Source organism: Phyllobates terribilis, unplaced genomic scaffold (assembly GCF_046119375.1).
Source record: "Phyllobates terribilis strain yellow unplaced genomic scaffold, ASM4611937v1 Scaffold_1__5_contigs__length_1240528914, whole genome shotgun sequence".
Classification (NCBI taxonomy): domain Eukaryota; kingdom Metazoa; phylum Chordata; class Amphibia; order Anura; family Dendrobatidae; genus Phyllobates; species Phyllobates terribilis.
Genome location: NW_027362761.1, coordinates 733753368 through 733776862, shown reverse-complemented (window position 1 = coordinate 733776862; position 23495 = coordinate 733753368).

The window sequence follows — 23495 nt, the reverse complement described above, 5'->3', positions numbered from 1 at the left end:
CAGTGTATAATCTAACTGTACAGGTAATACAGTGATCACCAGTGACATTATACACAGGAACTCTGTACATAGTGTCAGTATACAACTTTTACATTACACAGCTGAATACAGATGTACACCCACCATTAATATTGTAACATACCTGGCGGCGTCCTTGCATAGTGGTCCATCTCCCACTGTGCAAGAGCGCGCACTTGATCTCCTGTCCAGAATGTCTCTCTGGCTTCCCTCCATGCTGTCTGTTTGTGTCTGTTTCTGCTGCTTAAGGGCGGCGCCCGATCACTTCCTGCTTTTTGTACCTGCTGTGGGTCACACCTCTTGTGCGTCCTCAGCCTATTGCTGTCTGTCACCTGGTATATAGCTCAGCTGCGCCCATCTATTCCTGCCTGAGCATAGTGTTTCATTCAGTGTGTGCTTGCACTCTGAAGGTGCCAGGTCCCGTTCTGTGTTCTCTTGTCTGCCTATCCTGGAGGCTGTATTTCCAGGCCTGTCTGAACACGCTCCTAGCCTGTTCCTCCTGCCTTCTAGGGGCCGATTACCTAGACCTGTTCCTGTATCTTGTCTGACCTGTCTGAACACGCTCCTAGCCTGTTCCTCTCGCCTTCTAGGGGCTGATTACCTAGACCCGCTCCTGTATCTTGTCTGTCCTGTCTGAACACGCTCCTTGCCTGTTCGTCCTGCCTCTCTGGGGGCCGTATTCCCAGACCCGCTCCTGTATTCCGCTGCAGTGTCGGTCTCCTCCGTACACTCAGTTCCAGTCTGAACTCTCTCCTATCCTTTACCTGTTTTGCCTCTATGTCCGTTCCCTTCCTTTTTCTGCAGAGTCTGAACTCATACCTAACTCCTGCTTGTTGTCTCTGTACTCCCGTTTGTGAGTTTGTGGTCCACTCGCTACTTCACTGCAAGTACCCTGTGGGTGTCTGGCTCTGCCTTTCCCTTCCTGTCTGTTCCGTGTGAACAGAGCCCTGTCCCCCCTACTCAGCCTAGCCTGCTCTGACTCCTTTGCTCACCGCTCCGGCAGTTCTAGCCTGCTCTGACTCCTTTGCTCACCGCTCCGGCGGTTCTAGTCTGCTCTGACTCCTTTGCTCACCGCTCCGGCGGTTCTAGTCTGCTCTGACTCCTTTGCTTACCGCTCCGGCGGTTCTAGCCTGCTCTGACTCCTTGCTCACTGCTCCGGCAGTCCTGTCCTGCCCTGCTTTTGCCCACTGCTCCGGCAGTCCTGTCCTGCCCTGCTTCTGCCCGCTGCTCCGGCAGTCCTGTCCTGCCCTGCTTCTGCCCGCTGCTCCGGCAGTCCTGTCCTGCCTTGCTTCTGCCCGCTGCTCCGGCAGTCCTGTCCTGCCTTGCTTCTGCCCGCTGCTCCGGCAGTCCTGTCCTGCCTTGCTTCTGCCCGCTGCTCCGGCAGTCCTGTCCTGCCCTGCTTCTGCCCGCTGCTCCGGCAGTCCTGTCCTGCCCTGCTTCTGCCCGCTGCTCCGGCAGTCCTGTCCTGCCCTGCTTGTGCTCGCTGCTCCTGCAGCCCCGTCCTGCTCTGTTCTTGCCCACCGCTTCGGGCGTTCCCTCTCTGCTGTGGTTGTCTACCGCATCTGCGGTTCTGTGACCCAGTCTGTACTGGGTCTTAACCTTTCTGTGCTCCAGCCCGTCCTTTCGGCCAGTACCTCCCTGCCTGCATACTCGCCTGTATCCACCCATCTGCATACCTGCCGTGTTTGCTTATATCCACCAGTCTGTGCCAGCCTAACCTGCCTGTTCCTGAGTCCCAGTGTGTACTGGGTCCTATCCCGCCTGTGTTCCTACCTGCTAGTGCCTCCCTGTCTGCACTCTAGCTGTGCTTGCCTGTACCCCTCTACCTGTATTGTTCCTGAGTCCCAGTGTGTACTGGGTCCTATCCCGCCTGTGTTCCTACCTGCTAGTGCCTCCCTGTCTGCACTCTAGCTGCGCTTGCCTTTACCCGCCTGCCTGCATACCAGTCGTGCCTGCCTATACCCTCCAGTCTGTGCGCCAGCCTAACCAGCCTGATCCAGTAATCCCTGTGTGGGTCAACCCCCGTGTCCGGAGTTTGACCTGGAGTAGCACCTGGTCCCTCTGCCCGGTTTCTCCCTGGTGCACTGGCGTCGTATGCCGTCGTGCCATCTTGGTCGGATCGGCCAGATACTTAGTCACGCCCCTCCAGGCACTCTCCGGTTCATGGTCCAGTGGAATCACTACAATCACACGCACACGCCGCTCAGCCCGGGCGTGTGCATAACAAATATATTGTTATTATGCAACCATCATTCCAAATATAAATTGTAATCCACCATTATGCTACCACTAACTGTAAATAGCCACTTCCCCACCTAATAAATATATAAATTAATTAGAACCTGCACTCTTTCCCCCAATTTATTACCAGTCACACTCCTGCATCCTCAACTACCCCCACTCTGTACCTCCTGCTCCCCCGATTCATTATTTTTACATGCCCCTCTGCCCCAATTCATTATGTCATGTCCGTTCTCTCCCCACCCCCACCCTCTATTCATCATCATTTACTCTCCCCCACTCCCAATTCGTCATGTGCTCTCCCCACCTTCCACTACCAATTCTCCATGTGCTCTCCCCACCTTCCACTACCAATTCTCCATGTGCTCTCCCCACCTTCCACTCCAAATTCCCCACCCGCTCTTCCCACCATCCACTCCAAATTCCCCATGTGCTTTTCCCACTCTCCATGTGCTCATCCCCAAGAAATTAAATTAATTCTATTTAAAAAAATAAAGGTGTCATACATACCTCTCATACGATCCCTGCAGCTGTGCTGGAATCCTGGCCAGGCTCCTGATCTCTGCAGGCATGTATGTGATGAGTCATCGCATACGCGCCTTCACCAGCGCGTCACAGGGGAGGCGGGACTCCCTTAGAGCTGCTGCAAAGCCGTTCAGTGTTGAAGGTTGTGAGCGCTCCTAGGGTCCCTGCGCCAGGAGAGGTACGCCGCTGGGTTCTCCTCACTTCTGTCAGGTGATGGCGTGTATGTGCTGTCACCTGACCAGAAGTGAGGAGAAGTTGCAGAGAGCTGCTGGAGCTGCACACTTAGCGCCCCGGCGCTCGGCACTTTGCTACAGCATGGGGCCCTGTGAGCAGAAGCACAAGAGGGGGGCCCTGACTGGGCCCGGGCCCCCCCTCTGTGCTGCTGCTCATGGGGCCCATACAGCAGCAAGGGCAGTAATGCCCTGATGGCGGCCCCGCCCAAGCGTACCCTGGTAGCTTGACCTCTGTGTCTCTCTGGTCACACGTCCTGCTGGTTTTACTTGTTGGCACCAACTGCTTTCCCGCTCTGTGCTACAGCTACCACCTGACCCGGTGTTCTTTTTAGATCCATCCTTCCAGAAACACTTCTTCCATCTTTCGGTTCCACCTTATTCAGTTTGGACAGTAGATGATGACTACACAACGTTGAGGAACCACATCTTCTACTGTGCACCCCCTTACAGTGCAGTATACATGTTCACAGGGAAGTTTTGATGCAGGATCAGTATGGATGAAATCTATGCTGATTTGCTTTGCTATATTTACAGTTTGTGAATATGAACTTAAGAGAGACATGAAAGGTAATATATTGTTGAAAATTTCCACTGCACAAATCCTCTGAAATCTGCATCAAAATCTACATGTGGAAGAGAAATATTTTCCCCTGGTACCTATTTTAAAATGAGTATTGATGAGATTTTTACGTCCAATATGAAAGAAAATTCTGATAACAGTAAGTATTAAAATATGGATAAAAACGGCCCGAATGACATTGACCTGAAAATGTTATCTCAATAATGTTATAAGATATCGCTGCGATATGCCATAACATTCCTGGTGAAGGACCTAGTACCATTTTTAAGGATCCATATGTTAATGGTGAATGTATATTTACAGTATTTATAAGTTGAAGTAAATGCAAAAATAGGATATTTTTTATTTATTGAGTATTAATTATTTATTTTATTTTTTCCATACCATTCTCCAACCACCTTAAATAATACAGGTTTTCAGAACGTATTCTTATGATTATTGTGATATGAAATTGCAAAAATAGAGTATTTTTTTCATTTATTTCTTTTATTTTTTCCATACAATTCTCAAATCACCTTAAATAGAACATGGTTATTGTGATTATGTAATATTTGTGCTATTCCTGTTGCTTTATAACCGTTATGTAATAAAATGTATTATATGTAACAGGATTGTGTTTACTTGCTTTTATTTTTTACTTGTTTTTCACAATTATTTTTAATTAGTTTTTATTGTTTTTATTATTCAGCATTTTACATAACTATATGCCGGCATATATACATATAATCAATGGGAATTAAGTACACGGGCTCTATTTAGTGAATGAGGGTTTTCTCATGGGTTTTGCAACATTTTTTTTACTGTAATTTTCCAATCAGCTTTTTCACTCCATTGAATGATGAAAAAAACCCACTAGTGTTATTTTCAGCAAAATGCTGGAAAAACGATCCAAAATACGACGTTAACGTTTTTGGAAACCTGATGTGGTTAAAAGATGCTGAAAAGCCTGAACATATGAACAGCAAGTCGTTTTTACATAGAAATGCATATTTTATTCTTTTGAGCGTTTTCTGGTAGTCTTGTGCACATACCCTTAGGCTACATTCCCACGACAAGCTTTTGATGAATTTTTAACGCTGCAGAATTTCTGCACCATTTCTGCAGCTATTTAAATTATGTTACTTGTGCGTTTTTTTTTTTATTGAGTTTTGTGTGTTTTTTAACGTGTTTTTATCTCATTTTTGACTCCCTTTTTTGTCTCTTGTTGGTGTGTAATGTTTTAAATAAAGCTGCTTTGTTTTTGATACTTCCTGGTATTTGGTTTTAACAAAACTTTATTAATATACTTAATAGCGGGATCCATGCACTTTTGATGCGTTTCCGCTAGTGATGAGCGAACGTGCTCGCCACTGCTCGGTACTTGCCCGAGTATCACGGTGCTCGGCGCTCGTCAAGTATCTCCAGGTTGCTCTGGTGGGAACTCGGGTCCCCTCCCTGCATGTTTGGCGCTCTTTAGAGAGCCAATGAACATGAAGGGATTGCCTGCCACGCACTGTAATGCCGTAGCAATGTTGGTTGTTGGCATTACAGTGATTGGCTGGGCGCACTGCATCATCGGGTCTATATAAGACCTGGCGCCGCCATGCTTGTCAGTGTATCCCGGATCAGGCAGAGTAATGAGAGGTGCTGCTGCGTCAGGGAGAGATTTGCTTGTTCATAGTTAGTATAGGTATTCCACAACATATATACATATATCTATCTATATCCATCTGAACTAACAGTCCTTCTGAGGACTAATCCAGCTGCATATACTCAGTGGTGATAGCAGGAGTTAGGCAGGCAGGCAGGCAGGGTATGTTGCAGACTGCAGTGCATATAGCGCAAGAGGGTCCATTGAACGTCCTGTCTGCTGCTGCTTTAATAATTACAGATATTTGTAGACACAGCCCCAGATATCAGGGGCCAGGGCAATTTTTTTTATCTTAATCCTGGTTATTTGCTTAAAAAGCAATCCAGAGTACACAATTTTTCTGCTCCATTTGCTTGTTAGCACTGCAGAATAAAGCCAGATCTGTTCCATATTTCAGGGATAAAAATCCAGAAATTTGAACTGAACATGGAAAATATTGGCCTCCTTTTCCATTTTGTTGCAGTGTGTCGGTCAAGCTATTCACACTAGGTGTCTGTGAAGAATAATATTAGTAAATTACAGGCCTGCTATTTAAAATCGTGGTTCTCTGTCAGACGTATAACATAACTGCATTCCAAAATCTGCCATTTCTCGTGAACGTGGAAAATATTATCCTCCGTTTAAAATGGGCAAGGTGCATGGCAAGGGACGGGGACATGGACAAGATAGTGATGGTGCATGCTGTGGCCAAGGACTTGGCCGTGGGCAAGCTGAAATTGTGCCACAACAAACACCCATATCTTGTCGCTCGACCTTCCTGTCCCAATTACTAGGGGACCACAGTACACCACTATTGAACCTGGAGCAGTGTCAAAAGGTTGTTGGTTGGATAGCAGATAATGCTTCCAGTTACTTTGCCACCACCCTGTCTTCCACACGGTCAAGTCTCAGTAGCCGTGAGTCTGGACCCCATATTCCTCACCCTGATCCTCCTTCCTCTCACCATGTTGAGTGCCCGAAGAAAACTGATCCCACACTTGGACACTCAGAAGAGCAGTTCACTTTTCCATTTGTAGATTTGGGCCTCTCGCCGGGCCAGCTTCAAGCGAGTCAAGAGGAGAACGCGTGTAGTGATACCGAAGTATTTGAGCAGCCACGGTCACATGAAGGCAGCGGTGGGAAAGTGCAAGAGGTGGATGATGATGATGATGATGAGACACAATTGCCAGAAAGTCAGGAGGAGGACCAGGGTGCGGAAGTGGAAGACGAGGTGGTGGATGATATAGCAACTGACCCAACATGGCAGAGGGACATACAGAGCGAGAACAGCAGCACACAGGGGGATGGAGGCATAGCACCACAACAGGCAGAAAGAAGCAGTGTGGTGGCCGCAGACACAAGGTGGTAAAGCGTTACTCGTAACGCCAACAAGGCTGAAGTTACCAGTACAACTGTTAGGTCTTCCCGAGTCTGGTTGTTTTTTAAAGACTCTGCAAATAACCCAACAAGGCCATTTGCATCACCTGCCAGGCCAACATCAGCAGGGGTAGCAAAACTAGCAGCCTGATCACCATGAGCATGATCAGGCACATGGCAGCAAAGTTCCCAACTAAGTGGGCCAAACCCCAGGGTCCAGCAACAGTGCCTGCGGGTGACACCTATATTTCTTCCGCTGTTGTGCGTGCACGCCAATCACCTGTCCATGGTGCATGCCAAGATGCCTCCCATCCTGCACCTGTCATTGCACACTCTCAAGTAGCATCATCAGCATGCACGTCCACGTCCTTGTCCCAGCACAGCGTTCCGTTGTCCCTACCCCAGTTCTTGGATCGCAAACGCAAATACACAGCCAACGCCTCACAGGCCTCACTACTAAATTCACAAATTTCTCGAATGCTTGTGCTCGAAATGTTGCCTTTTAGGCTCGTGGAGACGGAAGCTTTCTGCAACCTTATGGCGGCGGCTATCCCTCGGTACTCTGTCCCCTGCCGCCACTATTTCTCCCAGTGTGCCGTCCCCGCATTACACAAGCACGTGTCCCACAACATTAGCCATGCCCTCAACAACGCAGCTACTGGGAAAGTCCACCTAACCACGGACACGTGGACAAGTGCTAGTGGGCAGGGATGGTACATCTCACTGACGGCACACTGGGTTAATATAGTGGAAGCCGGGACCCAGTTGGACCTTGGGACGGAACACGTCCTCCCAACACCGAGGATTGCGGACCCTGGGTCAATCAGGGTTGCCCCCACATTGTACAGCTCCTGCACCTTCTCCTCTTCAGCCTCCATCTCCGAAATGACCACATCAGTCGCAAGCTGGAAGCACTGCAGCACTGTCTCGGCCAAGCGGCAACAGGCTGTGTTGAAGCTAATATGCTTAGGTAACAAACAGCATAATGCTGAAGAGTTGTGGACAGCTCTGAAAGAGCAGGCTGATACCGCTGACCCTACAACCTGGCATGGTCGTGTGTGACAATGGACGTAACAATTTCTTCAAAACTCCCTTAAAGAAACGCTCTCATCAAAATTTTTATCCTCTTAATATATTGCAATCATCATATAATCTAGCACTATGTACTTACAATTGCTCACTTTGCGTTTCTAGCCTGCTAATTCATCCCTTTTCCATAAGGTCTATGACATCACATGATTAAAAACTGACTAACTGAATCCTTCTAATCTCTATGTAGAAACAGGAGGTCAGTTTTTTCTGTATGAATCATGAGTCACTGCAAAATTCCCTGTCAGGGGGGAGGAGCGAAGCAGCTGGGTTAGGAGCTGAAGAGGGGAATGATAAATGCAGGGACAAGAGATTTCCTGTTTCTACATAGAGCAGAGAAAAGAGAAAAAGTAGTTGGGTAGAAAGGCAAAATGAGCAAATGTAAGTAAACAGTGCTATATATTATGAGGATAAAAACTTTGATGGGAATGCTTCTAAAAGTGGTTCCTACAAAAAAAGTGTCATTTTTGAACACCTCAAAATAAATTTGTGGGCACATACCCTGGATGTGCCATCTGAAACAGACAACCCTAGGGTCCCTCCATGGGTGTTGGGCTATCTAACTATACACTGTTTGCCTTTTCAAAGAGGATCCATATTTTACCTTCTTATTGTATGCTGTGATTTACACAAAGGGTTAAAAGAGAGATCAGGATTAAGTGTCTGTGTGTTATACGTAAAGTCCTGCTCCTGATCACAGTGTCAGTTAGTGTTACCACTCAATTTGTGCCATAATAGTATGGTGCATGCCATCTGCGGACTCCTGTCTGCACCATACTACTGCCACATAGTAATAAAAGGTATAAAAATTAAGATAATGACACTGTCATGCACCTGGGTTTGAACCCTTGAGCTTGTGCTTTGTGGTTGGCCTCTCTGTCCGCCAAGCCACAGCAGATACACCTTTTCTCTGGGTATTTAGTATCTGTCATCCTTGCTTCAGTTTTTTTTGGGTAACAGGTGTTTTCATTTACTCATTTGTCTGCCGTATCACCTTTTGGGTGTGGCTTTATATATCTTCTTCATGCTGGTATTTCCTGCTGGTGATAGTCTCATTTGGATGACCAGCCATACTGCTGTAGTTTAAGCCAGTCAGTGAAAGGCCAACAAGAGTTTATTTCTCTGCTGTTTATGTTCTTTACCCAGCACCTATCTTCTGTTTCTTTTTAGGAAGTAGACAGCATATTCTCTAACAGTACATACTTAACCCTTTATTTTGTATTTTCATTGTTTGTTTTACTCACTCTGGGATCTCTTTCTTTTTCAGCACTCTTTTCCTTCTGTAGGTAATTTACACTCTGCTCTGCCCTCCAGTTCTTTAGGAGGAACGTGAAGCGCTCGACGGCCTTTCAGGCAGCAGAGGGCCGAGTTGCCATCGTCTAGTCTGTGGTTAGGATTTTCTCAGCTCACGCAGGAACCACTAGGGACTGCGGGGTCAGGATCTCTAGTCTGTACAGGAACTAGCAGGGTCAAATGCAGTTTTACATATATTCCCAAATGAGTTGCTGCACTATACTAACAGACACATTATTTACACAATAATGGTAAACTTCATATGAACAGCAACACATTGATCAATATTTGGCTCAGCATTGTAATATACAAATATGAATAAGGCTTAAAGCAATATTCATGTTTTACCATCTATTCATTAATCACTTGTTCTAAATTGTCTTCTATATTTCATAGTCTGTGCTATTTCTCCATAACCTACGAGTGATTTCTAACTTGGCCAGAAAATCATTCATTCTCTAATTTGCTTATTAAACTCAGATGGTGATTCAATGTGAAAGATTTCCTGGTCTAAAAATACAGAATTTGTGAGAAATCTATGATCTGCAAACTTTATTTACTCAAGGGAGAAGAATGTCACCTAGCTCCAGATGGTTGATGAATGGCCTATCAGCAAGAAACCCATGATTGGTTTTGAGACATATTTCTATACAGGTGACCTGCAAAGGTAATGGTGCTTTTACTTTTACTTATTATTGCAACATTTAAATTTTCCAAGCTAGAATTGCTAAAAAGATAGCAGGTCAGCTAAAATATAGCTAAATGATGTTCATCAACACATTAACCCTTAAAGACCAAGCTATTTGGGTCCAACTGATTTTTTTTAACTTTTTTGCCTTGTCATCAAGGTGCTCATAACTATAGAAACACTTCTGAATTGCGATCTTTCAAATAAATCTGTCTCCAATTTTTATATCTCAAATATACCAGGGGTAATTTTCTGTGATTTAATCAATCAGATTTTTTTAATATAGGAAGAAACCAGTATAACTGAATAAACTCAAGCAAATCCATAGAAACCTCACAAATCACATGCAGATGTTATCCTTGGTTCGACTTGAACCTAAGACTCAAGGTCCGCAAACCAACAGTGCAAAATGTAATACAGCAGTGCTTAGTATGAATTGAAATTCCAACACCAAGAATGACATATTGTGGAATTATAAAAATCACAGGATCAATAGACATGTAAATGATGAAAAAATGAAAACAACATTTTCAAAACATGTTAATTTATTCAGTACCTTGAATTATACTTTGGACTAGTAAATTGGAAAGATTCACAGCCAATGATATAGCATATGAATATAGATGAGGGTGCTACAGTGGGGAAAATAAGTATTTGATGCACTGCCAATTTTGCAAGTTTTCCCACCTACAAAGAATTGAGTGATCTGTAATTTTTTATAATAGATATACTGTGCCTTGTGAAAGTATTTGGCCCCCTTGAACTTTTCTACCTTTTGCCACATTTCTGGCTTCAAACAGAAAGATGTAAAATTCCAATTTTTTTGGGAAGAATCAACAACAAGTGGCACACAATTGTGAAGTGGAACGAAATTTATTGGATATTTTAAACTTTCTAAAAAAATTAAAAACTGAAAAGTGGGGCGTGCAATATTATTCGGCCCCCTTGAGTTAATACTTTGTAGCACCACATTTTGCTGCGATTACAGTTGCAAGTTGTTTGGGGTATGTCTTTATCAGTTTTGCACATCGAGAGGCTGAAATTCTTGCCCATTCTTCCTTGCAAAATAGCTCGAGCTCAGTGAGGTTGGATGGAGAGCGTTTGTAAACAGCAGTTTTCAGCACTTTCCACAGATTCTCGATTGAATTCAGGTCTGGACTTTGACTTAGTCATTCTAATACCTGGATACTGTTACGGATCCGGGTGGTGGAACCTCTGTGCTGCAGTGCAAGGAGGGACCAGATGGGCGTAACTAGGTATCAACTCGGACCGACCAAGGTCGTACGGCGGCTCAATCAACTCCGTGACCAGAGAAGGACCGAGCAGAGAGACCAAGTGCTACTCTGGGACTGACCTTGTATGAGAGCAAGTGACTCCCACGGGTCAGAAGGCAGTGCAAGGAGGGACCAGATGGGCGTAACTAGGTATCAACTCGGACTGACCAAGGTCGTACGGCGGCTCAATCGCCTCCGTGACCAGAGAAGGACCGAGCAGAGGGACCAAGTGCTACTCTGGGACTGACCTTGTATGAGAGCAGGTGACTCCCACGGGTCAGAAGGCAGGGACTGACCGGTACAGCAGATGAGCACGGCAGGCATGCTGATGGGTGATCCGGGCAGACGGACTGGCAGACACGGCAGGTAACAAGCAGGAGCCTCCAGGTAGGCTGGCTGGTAGGCACGGCAGGTAACAGGCAGGTGCTTCTAGGTAAGCGGGCTGGCAGGCATGGCAGGTAACGGGCAGGAGCCTCCAGGTAGGCTGGCTGGTAGGCCCGGCAGGTAACAGGCAGGTGCTTCCAGGTAAGCAGGCTGGCGGACAGGACTTGTAGTCAGGCTGGCGGGCTGGACTGGTAGTCTGGCTAGCCGTGGGACCTGAGGGCTGAAGCAGAGTATAACACACAAAGCTACAACCTTGCACGGGCACCTCCATTTTGGAGGAGGTACCTTTTATATGAGAGGTTCTCCGGCCATTGGCCGGGGACTCCTTAGGACGGCGCGTGCGGCCCCTTTAAGAGGGAGGGAGCGCGCGCGCCCTAAGCACAGTGCCTGGGGAGCTGCGCATGCCAGCAGCAACAGAGGCAGGAGCGCCGGAGGACACCGGGCAGGGAGCGCGGCGGTAAGTGGGACGGCATCTCTGCCTGTCAGGGGGCAGAGACGCCGATACTACAGTACCCCCCCTTTACGCCCCCTCTTTTTTAGGCCTGAAAGAAATTTTTTAAGGAGAAGTGGGGCGTGGATGTTCTCCCTGGGTTCCCAAGTTCTCTCCTCTGGGCCAAACCCCTTCCAATCCACCAGAAAAAAGGTTTTTCTCTTACCCTCTTGGTGGCCAGAATGTTCTCTACCTCATAGACATCCTCATCGGAGACCGGAGCTGGGGAGGTACCTGGATTGTCGGAAAAAGAATTAAGCACAACTGGTTTGAGGAGAGATACGTGGAAGGAGTTGGGAATCCGTAAGGTGGCCGGGAGTTTTAACTTGTAAGCTACTGGGTTGATTCGCTGGAGGACTTCAAATGGACCGATGAACCGTGGGTCCAACTTATAGGAGGGTATTTTGAGACGAACATGTTTGGAGGAGAGCCAAACCTGGCCCCCCTTACGGAATTGAGGCGGATCTAGACGTCTCTTATCAGCATGTTTCTTCATCCACTTGGAGGATTGAAGAAGTGCGGACCTAGTGTCCTCCCAAATGGTAGAAAATTCGCTGAGCAGAGTCTCCGCGGCAGGGGTGTCCACAGCAGCGGAAACAGGAAACGGAATCCGGGGATGTTGACCGTAGACCACAAAGAACGGGGACTTGGAAGAAGATTCGCTCTCATGGTTGTTGTAGGAGAATTCGGCCCATGGTAGGAGCTCCACCTAATCGGTATGGTGAGCGTTGACGAAGTGCCGGAGGTAGCTGGTAAGAATCTGATTGATACGTTCCACTTGGCCATTGGACTGCAGGTGGTAAGCAGAGGAGAAATCCAGGGTGACACCCAGCAGTTTACACGTAGCTCTCCAGAAGCGCAAAGTGAACTGGACCCCTCAATCAGACACTATGTGGAGGGGTAGGCCGTGGAGACGAAAGATGTGATGGATGAAATCCTTAGCCAGCCCAGATGCAGACGGGAGACCAGGCAGAGGGATGAAGTGGGCCATTTTAGAAAAGCAGTCTGCGACCACCCAAATGACCGTACAACCGGCAGAAACAGGGAGATCAGTAATAAAGTCCATAGCAATGTGTTGCCACGGGGCAGCAGGTACGGGGAGAGGCAGGAGACGGCCGGCTGGAAGATGTCTGGGAACTTTATTGTCAACACAGGACAAACAGGCCGTGACGAAGTCTACCATATCCTGGCATAGGGTAGGCCACCAGTAATGCTGGGTAATGTGCAGGAAGGTCTTCTTCTGGCCAGCATGGCCGGCTAGTTTGGATGACTGACCCCAGTGAAGAACCTTCTTACGATCCGGAACCGCTACAAACGTCTTACGGGGTGGGAGACGAGAAAGGTCCAAGGGGGCCACATTCATCACTTTGGAGGGATCGATGATATGCATAGGCTCCTCCTCTTGATCGAACTACAGGAAGGATCGGGACAAGGCGTCGGCTTTAACGTTCTTGTCCGCCGGGCGGTAATGTAGGGTAAAGTTGAAGCGGGCGAAGAACAAAGACCACCGGGCCTGACGCGGATTGAGTCTTTGGGCATTCTGTAGATAAGCCAGGTTTTTGTGGTCAGTATAGATGACCACCGGGTGCAGAGTCCCCTCGAGCAGGTAACGCCACTCCTCCAGCGCCAATTTGATGGCTAGCAGTTCTCGGTCTCCTATGGAGTAGTTGCGCTCAGACGAGGAGAAGAGCTTGGAGATGAAGCCGCAGGTTACCGTTCTCCCGGATGGAGATTTCTGGGTGAGCACCGCTCCGGCTCCGGAAGAGGAAGCATCAACCTCCAGAAAGAACTGTTTGTTGCTATCTGGACGGTGCAGCGCATGGGCGGAAGAGAAGGCTTGTTTTAAGGAAAGGAAGGCCTCCTCCGCTTCGGACGGCCATTCCTTAGGATTTGCTCCCTTTCGGGTGAGCGCAGAGATGGGAGCAGTCCGGGAAGAGAAATGTGGAATGAAGAGACAGTAATAGTTGGCGAAGCCCAGGAATCACTGAATAGAATTCAACCCCTCCGGACGGGGCCATTTTAAGACGGCAGAGACCTTCTCGGGGTCCATCCGTAGACCAGTCTTAGAGATAATATAGCCCAGGAATGGAAGGGAGGTCTGCTCGAAGAGGCACTTCTCAAATTTTGCATAAAGGTGATTCTGCCTGAGCCTAAGCAGGACCTGACGAATATCCCTCCGGTGTGTGGGAAGATCCGGAGAGAAGACCAAGATGTCGTCCAGGTACACCACCACGCAAGAATATAAGAGGTCACGGAAGATGTCGTTAACTAATTCTTGGAAGACGGCGGGAGCATTACAGAGGCCGAAGGGCATCACACGGTATTCATAGTGGCCGTCCCGGGTATTGAATGCCGTTTTTCCACTCGTCTCTTTGGCGGATCTGGACCAAGTTATACGCCCCATGAAGATTGAGCTTGGTGAAGATCTTCGTGCCTTTAAGGCGGTCGAACAGCTCAGAGATGAGCGGCAGGGGGTATTTGTTTTTGATAGTGATTTGGTTGAGACCTCTATAGTCGATACATGGGCGTAGTGAACCATCTTTCTTTTTTACGAAGAAAAATCCGGCTCCAGCCGGGGAGGAAGATTTCCGGATGAATCCCCTAGCCAGATTTTCTTCAATGTACTCCGACATGGCCCGGGTTTCGGCCAACGACAACGAGTAAATATGCCCACGGGGTGGAGTGGCACCGGGCATCAGGTCGATAGGGCAGTCATATGGCCTATGAGGTGGCAGTGTCTGTGCCTCCTTCTTGTCGAAGACATCAGCATAGGACCAGTAAGGTGCCGGTAGACCGGGTAAATTAGTCGGAGTAGATGGAGGTTGAGCTGGGCGAACAGGAACCAGGCAGGTCTTATGGCAATCCTGCCCCCAACGGAGCACCTCACTGGATTGCAAGTTCAGAATGGATTCATATCTCTGTAGCCAGGGTAAACCTAGCAAAAGAGGGTGAGAGAGTCCGGAAAGCACATGGAAGGAGATCCTCTCTGAGTGCAGTATTCCCACCTGCAGGGTTACGGGCTCTGTGACGAGCAAGATGGTCACCGGAAGGAGTCTTCCATCCACTGAAACAACTGCCAATGGTTCAGCCAGAGATTTGGTAGTAATCAGATATTTCTGTACAAGGGACTGGGAAATGAGATTCCCAGCGGCTCCGGAGTCCAGATGGGCGGTCTCAAAGAAGCAGTTCTCTCCACAGGAGATAAAGACGGACAATGTCAAGAACGGAGAGGATTTACTTTTGCCTAGGACGACCTCTCCGAGTGGTCCTAGACACTGGAGTTTCCCGGCTTCACATGGCAGGAACGGATCAGATGCTCCTTACTACCACAGTAGAAGCAGCTCCCCTCGGCTCGGCATGTTTCTTGGCGAGACTTGACCATCTTGGTCTGGTCGATCTACATAGGTTCAGGCGAGCGTGCCCAGGGACTTGCTGATTGGGAAGCCGGTTACTGGAAAACAGGAGCAAGACGAGGAAATCTTCTCTCCCGGGTAGTCTCCTTAGCACGTTCTAGGAAACGGATGTCAATCTGGGTTGCTAGTGACTAGTGTTGAGCCACCCCCGTAGTGTTCGAGTTCGGTTCGGTTCGTCGAACACCCGTGTGTTCGCCGAACTGTTCGTCGAACTGTTCGTCGAACACCTTCGAACACCGTTAAAACCAATGGCAGGCAAACAAAAACACATAGAAACACATAGAAAACACCTTCAAAGGTGTCCAAAAGCTGACAAACTGCTCAGAAGACATAACTAACACATGGAAAAGTGACAAGTACATATAGTCATGTGAAAAGAAAAGAGGTGGAGGAGTAAAAGGAGGGGGAGACACAAATATAGGCATGTCATGCCCTTCTAAAGTCCAAAAAGTGAGAAGCCGACACGTTCAGTCCGCTCCTGCCCGTGCCACCTCCGTGTCGCCGGGTTTGTGCCAGAGCCGCGGTGAACCCTGACGGCCAGCCCCCCTCTCCCAATACTGGTGCCTGTCCGCTGGTGGGTCGAGCGAGCCCCCCTGTGGTGGAGGCAGCTCTAAGCTTTTTAATTTAAATTGTCTCTCTAATTTGAATGAATACACTTTAAATCCATTTACAAGGATCTATTGGAGGGCAAGACTCATGCCAGCAGCCGCGTAATTCCAGCTCCAGTAGCGTCCACTAAAGCTGCTGCAGTTAAAAAGCTTTTATAAGGATCGAGCTCGGCTGTCCACCGCAAGGCATCCTACTGCCAGTCCCAGCCCCTATGCCTTGGGGTGCCTCCTGATGCTCTTCACTGAGTATCCCGTGGTCCCGAAGCATTTCCTTTGAAAAAATTAAGTGTCCAAACTACAGGTGGTGTAGCTTGCTTAACAGCCGGGATAATCCGCTGACTAGCAGACACTGCTACTAGGCACAAAGTATTTCCTGGGCTAGATGCAGTTAAAAATTTGTAATTAGATACTCTCGTTGGATGCTGAGAAAGCATTCCATAGAGTCTCCTGGCAAGCCATATATGATTCTCTTAAAAAGCTTGGGGTAGGGGTCTATGGGACCCTTTTATAGCCAAAATCACGGCCCTGTATCACAATACGTCACAATACGCCTCTGAGATGGGCACGACAGTCCCTGTCCCTGGCTGGAGTGGGGGGAGGGAACACTGAGGAAGGGGAACCCTGTAGTGCAGGAGCAGGGAGGAAGCAGTTCCTGGGTGCATTGAGAAGGGAGTATAAAAGGTGGGCACCATCTTAGTTCAGTGCAGAGAAGTCTGAGCAGAAGTGGCAGGGAGCAGGGGCTCTGCATGAGCTCTGCTCCGGAGGCGGGCCTAGTAACAGAGGCCCAGGCCTGGAAGAGGGAGAAGGAAGGAAGAGGAGCGGAGAAGGCTCCAGGAACGAGGAATGAAGGGATCCCAGGGGTGCGGACGGGTGAGTTGCCACCGCACGCCCGAATCCACCTGCATGGAGGGGTCAGGCCAAAGGGGGAGACCGGTCCCCGAAACTAGTGGAGGCAGGAAATGACCCTCAGCTAGAAACCGGAGGCTGTGACATTTTATGTGGCGCAGCCCCTCGCTACACCCGCTAGGAAGGCACCACATAGGGTCAGGGAAACTGGCGCCAAGTTTACCAAGAGGAGGCCCGAGGCAGCCGGACAGAAGGGTTGGTAAGAAAGGCCAGACAAAGGACACACAAAGGGGGTCCTGTGAAGTGCTCCAAAGTTATCTGGGAGTTGTCTGAGCCCCTCACCTGGTGAGCACAGTATGACGTGGGCAGCCGTTACCTGCAGAAGTGGTCTGGATAATAAGAACTGTGAGTAAAGGCCCTGGACTGCATCACTGACTCCGTGTCGTTACTGCTGCTGCCCTGCACCATCACCCCCATCCTCCGCATACACTGCCCTGAGGCTATACTCCTCCCGTGGGGAGTTATGCTACGCTCTGCTGCACCCACAACACCAGCCTCAGCGGTCTGCCCTGCAGCGGCGGTTCACTCTGACCACAATCCACGGGTGGCGTAGTCGGACATTTAAACATCAAAACCACATAAATAGTTCCGCCACTGGTTTGACCACCCTGAGCCACGGAACCGGGTCGCCGCCACGAAGACTACAACCACCAGCATCCACCAAAAAGGGTCCGGCTCCGGGTGTCCCAAGGCCCAGGGGGTGCATCAGAACATTTTCATCACCTTTCACAATCACCAATGGAACAAGGCAGGGATGTCCTCTGTCCCCTCTCTTATACATCCTAGTGACGGAGCACCTGCTCTCATCAATTCGCCATAACCCCAATATTAGGTGGATTGAGGTGGGAGGCACCGAGTACAAGTGCTCTCTATTTGCTGATGATGTCCTAGTATATATCACTCAATCACATATATCCATCCATGCTGTTATGGCTGAAATAGATCACTTTGTTACATGGTCAAATTTTAAAATCAATGCAGCGAAGTCTGAGGCCCTCGATGTCTCCCTCCCCAAATCCATATAGGATTCCATCCAGTCCAACTTTCCCTTTGCCTGGCCCTCACAGGGTATCAAATACTTAGGAATTCCTATTCATAGAGACCTCTCCCATCTATGTTATCTTAATTTTGGGCCCTTTATTGAACAACTCCATACAGACCACGGTTGGCAAGTTAGAACTGTAAGATTCACTACGTGAACCACTGGTGTTTTGTGGAAAAGCACATGTACACTGTGTTCCAAATTATTATGCAAAAAGTGTTTAGGAGTGATAAGGGAAGAATTTGTTTGTTTGTCAGTTAAACTCATTGATGGTGATGTGTGTCAGGGCTCTTTATATCACTGTAAGCAATTGCAGACACCTGTGCTAATTAGTTTGGCTGGTGTGTCCAATGAAAGGCAAGACTACTTAAGAAGGCTGTCTCACATTATTAAGCAGCCTACATTTTCTGCCAAAATGGGAAAGAAAAAGGATGTGTCGGCTGCTGAGAAGCAACAAATTGTGGAGTGTTTAGGTCAAGGCATGACTACAATCAACATTGTGCGATGATCAGGATGAAGTGTCTTGGCAATCAAGAAGTATGTAGCTGATTCACAGTACACACGTGTGCGTGCTGATAAGGGCAAATAGAGGACTCTTTCCTACAGGCAATTACGTCAGGTTGAAAGAGCAGCGGCAAAAAAGCCTTGTCATAGCAGCAGACAAGTTTTTGAAGCTGCTGGTGCCTCCAACGTCCCCCGAACAACAAGATGCAGAGGTTTGCAGCTGTGCATACGCCATCCTGTCGACCTCCTCTATCCACTTCACACAAGCAGAAACGGCTCCAGTGGGCCAAACATTACATGAAGACTGATTTCAAAACTGTTTTGTTCACGGATGAGTGCCGTGCAGCGCTCGATGGTCCAGATGGATGGAGTGGAGAATGGCTGGTTGATGGACACCCCACGCAAACACGGCTACAGCGCCAACAAGGAGGAGGTGGAGTAATGTTTTGGGCTGGAATCATGGGGAGAGAGATTGTCGGCCCCTTTAGGATCCCTGAAGGCGCTAAAGATGAACTCCATAATGTATGTGGATTTTCTCAAACAGCACTTCCTGCCATGGTTCAAGAAGAAGATCCGTGTATTTCACAGCAAGATCATTTTTTTGCATGATAATGCACCATCTCATGCTGCACATAAAACATCTGCATCTCTGGCTGATATGGGCATAAAAGGGGACAAACTTATGGTGTGACCCCCATGCTCCCCTGACCTCTACCCCATTCAGAACCTCTGGAGCATCATCAAAAGGAGTGTCTATGATGGCGGGAGGCAGTTCACATCTAAGCAACACCTCTGGGAGGGTATTCTGTCCTCATGCAAAACAATTGAAGCAGAAACCATCCAAAACCTGACAAATTCAATGGACGAGAGAGTTCAGAAGCTCCTTTCGAACAAGGGGTCCTATGTGAAAATGTAACATCACCTAGAATAAAGTTTTGAGTTGAAAACTGTTTGATTTCAGTTTCTAATAACCTGCTAATGCTTATAATTTCAAAAATGACCATTTTTTTGGTCTTTATTAAAATGAAAAGGTTGATCGAAACTTTGGGGGATCTAAGAGTGTGGCAACCCAGTAGTCATGATTACTTCGAATTCTGACAATATGAGGGTCATGTTGCAGGTAGTGCAGCAAGAAGGCACTTATGTGTCTTGCGCATCTCGGAGCCCCAAAATTATTTTCCGGGCTAGATGCAGCTAAAAATTATTTTTAATTTTAAATCTGGTGAAGCTTTAGTATAGATGGCCTAATAGGATCAGTGCTGCACACTGCTACAAAGCCCAAATTATTTTCCAGTCAAGATACAGATAAACATGATTAGTAATTTGAAAGCTTAAAACGGTTGGTAGGGTGATTTTAACCAATCATCAAGCTTTTACTCTCCCCAGGATGACACAGGGGTAGAAAAGTCGTTTCGGATCCATGATTTGTTCATCTTTATGAACGTGAGTCTGTCTACATTATCAGTGGAGAGCCGCGTGCGCTTATCTGTCAGCTAACCACCAGCAGCGCTGAACACACGTTCAGACAGAACGCTGGCTGCGGGGCATGACAAGATCTCCAAGGCGTAAGTGGCTAGCTCCGGCCATTTATCCAGATTGGAAGCCCAAAAAGAGCAAGGGTCCAGTGACACAGTCATGGCTTCAATGTTTACTTGGAGATACTCCTGTACCATCGTCTCTAGGCGTTGACTATGTGTCAGACTTCTTGTCTCCTGTGGCCTTGCAAAGGATGGGCTAAAAAAGTGGTGAAATGATTCTGCAAAATTGATGTTACCAGCAGATACTGTGGTTCTGTTACGGTTTGAGTGCTGAACACTTGACGGTCCCACGGTTGGCAAGTTGGAACTGTGAGATTCACTACGTGCACCACTGGTATTTTGTGGAAAAGCACATGTAAGATTCTGCAACAGTCTCTGCTGATACTCCTGCATGCGTGCATCCCTTTCTATGGCAGGAATAATTTCGGCAAATTTACTTTTGTACCGGGGATCTAACAGTGTGGCAACCCAGTAGTCAGGATTATTTCTAATTCTCACAATTCGAGGGTCATGTTGCAGGTAGTGCAGCAAGAAGGCACTCATGTGTGTTGCGCATCCAGGAGCACCAAGTCCCTGTTGTGTTGGTGGCGAGGTAACAATCATGCTTCCTTCCTCTGTCCTCTCCCCCCAACCTCGCACAACAGAAATGTGATCAAGGTCTCCCTCATCTGATGAGTCTTCCATCAGTTCGTCCTCCACTTCTTCCTGGGCTCCTGCACCTTTCTCACTAGTTTGGCTGCTACCATGCGCCCTGGTAAAACCATCTCCCCCACCCTCACATGCCTGCCGCCTTGGTGCTGCCGACCGTCTGGACCTTGCAGATGTTAGCCCTTCCGCATACAACTCCTCCTCCTCTACTTCCTCCACCTCCTCTTGTGCCACCACCTGACTCCGTATTCTGTTTAACATGTGCTCCAGCATGTAAATCACCGGAATAGTCATGCTGATAATGGCATCGTCAGCACTAAACATCTTCGTCGCCATTTCAAAACTGTGCAGAAGGGTGCATAGGTCCCTGATCTGAGACCACTCCTCCAGCGTGATTTGCCCCACCTCTGGATCTCGTTGGCCCAGGCTATACGTCAGAACGTATTGCACCAGGGCTTGTCGGTGCTGCCACAGTCGCTGCAACATGTGCAGAGTTGAATTCCACCGGGTAGGCACATCGCATTTTAGCCGGTGAAGTGGCAGGCCCAACGACTTCTGTAGAGATGTAAGTCGCTGAGCTGCGGGATGCGAACGGCGGAAGTGAGCACACAGCGACCGTGCCCTCTGCAGAAGGCCATCTAGTCTGGGATAGTGGGCTAAAAATTGCTGGACAACCAGGTTCAACACGTGAGCCATACAAGGCACGTGTGTGACATTGCCCCGGCGAAGGGCCGCACCCAGGTTTGCAGCATTGTCGCACACGGCCTTCCCTGGTTTCAGGTCCAGTGGAGACAACCATTCATGAAATTGGTTCTCCAGAGCTGACCACAACTCCTCAGCTGTGTGACTCACATTTCCCAGACATTTCAAAGTAAAAACCGCCTGATGACGTTGAGCCCTACTGCCAGCATAGTAAGGAGGTGTGCAGGATCCCTTCTGCGCAGTTAGAAAGCTTGTGGCATGACCAGACAGGCTTTGGGTGCAGGTGGAAGACCGAGAGGAGGTTGAGGAGGCAGAAGCAGTGGAGGAACTTTGACATAAAGAGGATTGACGCACAACTCGTGGGGACGGCAAGACTTGGACAGCAGCCCCTTGTCCTGCTGTCACCATAGTTACCCAGTGCCCAGTCAGCGACATGTAACGCCCCTGTCCATGCCTACTCGTCCAAGTGTCTGTGGTGAAATGCACCCTATCATACACAGAGTTTCTCAAAGAAGCGGTGATGTTGTGTGCGACATGCTGGTGGAGCGCAGGCACACCTTTCTTTGAGAAGTAGTGCCGACTGGGCATCTGGTACTGGGGCACTGCGACGGACATAAGGTCTCGAAAATCCTCTGTGTCCACCAGGCGGAAAGGCAGCATTTCTGTAGCCAAGAGCTTGCAGATGGTGAAATTCAACCTCTTAGCTTTCTCATGGCTAGGAGGAAATGGTCTTTTACTTGTCCACATCTGAGGGACCGAGGGCTGGCTATTGTGCTTAGACGGGGTTGATAAGGGTGTCCCCGGCAAACTGCCGGTCTGTGAGGAAGATGCAGGCGGACATGTTAGGTTGCCATGATCCAAAGGTGGTGCTATCGATGTCGGACAGCGCTCAATACCAGCTGGTGTTACCACCTCCAAAGAAAATGATGACCTGCCAATCACGCTGGCTGTTGCGGGTAAAGAGGTGGCAGGTCTGCGCCCCAAAACAGGTGTGACTGCTGTCCCCCCAGTCACAGAGGATGAAGAGGCCGCGGATGCACAAGATATGGCAGACGGTGGTTGGCCCGGTCGGCTAGGCCGCATTGTAGCACACTGAGCTTCCCACTGCAACTTATGCTTCATGTCCATGTGCCGGTTCATGCATGAAGTACTCAAACTATGTATTTTTTGGCCTCTACTTAGCTTTTGCTGACAAATGTTACAGATAACACGAGTTGGGTCATCTTTATCGATCTGAAAAAATGCCCAGGCTATGCAAGGCTTAGCACCCATGCGACCTGAAGAGCTACCACGACTTGTGGTGAGAGGCTGAGTTGTGTTTGAGGATGCAGTTGTTGACGTGCTTCCAGTACTACGTCTCTGTCCAGGAAGGCGCAACCTGACCTCGTCGTCACTAGCATCTTCCTCCACCTCCTCTGCTGACCTCATCGACTGGCTGACTGTGGGTTGAGAGTAAGTGGGATCTCCAACCTCATCATCATCACCCTGTGCGTTATCACACCCGTCGTCCTCAGAGCCAACCTGTTCCTGCCCTGACAAAAAACTAAAGTTGTCGCTCCAATCAGGTATTTGAGTCTCATCATCGTCTTCCTCATTGTCTCCACCAACAGGAGTTACAGTTTGGGAATGAGGGTCTACATTATGGTCAGAACCTTCTGCGTCTGGTCCTGGATCCGACTCATAAAGATTCTGGGCATCAGTGCAGATCATTTCCTCGTCTGGATTCACAGAAGCGCTGGAGTCGACCTCTGATTCCCAGGCTATAGTATGAGTAAACAGTTCTGCAGACTCAACCATCTGTTCTACCTCATACTCAGACGGGCAGCTGGAGATTTGGGAGCTGTGAGGAAGCAAGTGCGATTGGGGTGACACCTTTGAGGACTGGAGTATTTGTGATGTTGAAGTTGATGTGGAGGAGAGCCCACTTAAAGGAGCACTTGATATCCGTTGAAGCACCTGCTGTTTTTGTGCCTCATCTGGAATTTGTAGCGATTGGCGTGGCCGTAAGAAAGGGATCTTATCACATTGTCCGCTAAAAGAAGTAGACATTTTAGTTTGGCTGGAAGATGGTCTTTCTTCTGCAGATGTTACTGTTGCTTTAACACCTACCCCACGGACACAACCTTTTTTCCCCTTCCCAACACGCCTATTCCCCTTTCCACCAGCAGCAGGCCTTTTTCCACTCATTTTGGTGGTTAACTAATTCACAACTCTGGAGTTGTTTGCACAAAAAAACAATGGATGGGAACCGAGCAAAGCTGAGTGGCCAAACTGTGGTATTAGGCCAAAACTATTGGCTGGGTTAGATGGAGAAAAAAATTATATTCGATTTG